Raw genomic sequence first — 2,166 nt, 5'->3', positions numbered from 1 at the left:
TAATTTGTTTACTATGCAACTTTCCAGTGTGGAGCCAAAACTAGGAACCAGGCAGCGGCTAAATTATTAGGATGAATGGGCAAGGACATGGAAAAAAAAAGGTTTCAGAGCTGGGTCGTTCTAGATAAGGGGTGTTATCCGAAATTTGGATCTTCATACCTTAAGTTCACTAAAAATATTCTTTTTTAGTATGGAAGAGAAAACCCTGAAATCACTAAACACCTCTAGTAAGCGCACAAAGGTATTAATAGCTTTCATTTTGAAATGGTCATCACCCGGAGAGACATTTACTCTACAGGTGCAAAAATAATACCTTTTTCATCTCAACAAAACAAACGGTTTATACTGATGCAATGCATTGCACCAGATCTGCACCCAGGAGACATCAGCAAATAATTCCCAGGAGTGCCTGAACCTTTAAATTACACAAAGTATTGATATACAAAGCTCACGTTTGCATGTGTTGTTACACTGAGGTTTCTCGGCAATAACACAAAGGCAGAATGAATGCCATAAGCATGCAGTAATACTAGAACATCTCCGAGGGAAGTTGGGTAGTTTTGCACAAACGGAAGGTTGGGTTTCTGATGCAGTTTTCCTTAAAGTGCCAATATTGGATATTTGTGTTTCATTGGTAAAACAACCTATAAACTATACTTTAAACTACAAAATAAAAAAAAAATGATAATTGGAAAAGTCATAACACCCATGGCCCATGAATTTTATGATGTCGGAAATACCTCCTTCAATAAAACAGAAATTACCCTAGATTTCCAAGACATGTATTATTCAGAAACACACACACATAGCGAAGGACCAATCCCTTCCTATTATGCTTTACACGGTGTGCTACATTATTCTAAAGCAGTGATCCCCCAACAACTCCAACAAGTGGCTTGTGAGTAACATGTTATTTTTTTGTTTTTCTCAGTTTTAAAGCTTTTTTGTTTAGCAGCTCTCCAATATGGAATTTTAGTAGCTACCTGCTTGCTAGGCTCTTGTTTACATTAGCAATAGGGCAGTAGGGCTGGGCGATATACCGTTTAAATACGAATACCGGTGTTTTTTTTTTTTTTTTTTAAAACTATATTCATTTTTCAGATACCGCAATACCGGGGTGTCGGGGTACTCACCCGTGCGGCCCGGTCTCGCGCCTCCTTGCGTGCGCGCGTCCCGTTGTCAAAGCGCACGTACATGTCAAAGCATGCACGTCCACGATGCGCTGACGGCGCCTGTTCTGCGCATGCGTGGGGGGTATTTAAAGCTATCAAACGCCTCCTCCTGTGCTATGTTGTCTGCGGCCTTGCCTGGGAAACTAAGCCTGCCTGATTTACCTTACGACTTTCTGTTGCCGATCCTTCGTTTGCCTGACTCTGATTTTCAATACTGCAGTAATTATTCTCTAATTTATTAGGAAATGGGGTTAACACCTAATCATGCATGGAAAAAAAAAATAGTCAAATACCGCGACACAGATATAGTTTTGAAAAATACCGTGATATAAATTTTTGGTCATACCGCCCAGCTCTATAGGGCAGTGGTTTAAATAGGAGAGGGGCTGAATAGAAAATTATTAAAATATAATAATACATTTGTAAGCTCACAAAGCAAAAGATTCTTGACTGCTACGGTCAGTGACCCCCCATTTGAAGATCTGGGAAGATGTGGGCAAATAATATTAAAAAAAAAAAAAAAGACCAATAGTATAGTTACTAAAAATAAGACATCCTATAAAATACTAAAAGTTAATGTAAATGTGAACCACCCCCATAATACTGTAGTTATAAAACATATACCACAAAAGGTTATTTCAGCAACCATGATCATGATGTCTAATATTTCTGTAGGCTTTTGTAAAATATTCATTTTTTAGCAATGCAGTCGGTACCTCCATGATCTGTGCATGTACAAAATGCAACACAAATAAGCATGAATGACAGAGCGTCAGCCAATCAGGCCAATGCTTCCAAAGTGAACACCATGAAACAGACACCAAAAGCACTGAAATTGTTTAAGTTTCAGAAATTGAAGGATTCATCTTTTACTCCCTTTACTGGGGTTCAACATCCCTTAACAGGACATCATTAAATGTGGAAACAGTGAAAGGAACTTTCATGGTTTGCAAGATCATTTTTTAAGCCCAAATTGCTTAGTAAACACAGTGAA

This window comes from Xenopus tropicalis, chromosome 2, assembly GCF_000004195.4.
Source record: "Xenopus tropicalis strain Nigerian chromosome 2, UCB_Xtro_10.0, whole genome shotgun sequence".
Classification (NCBI taxonomy): Eukaryota; Metazoa; Chordata; class Amphibia; order Anura; family Pipidae; genus Xenopus; species Xenopus tropicalis.
This window is presented reverse-complemented; position numbering follows the sequence as displayed.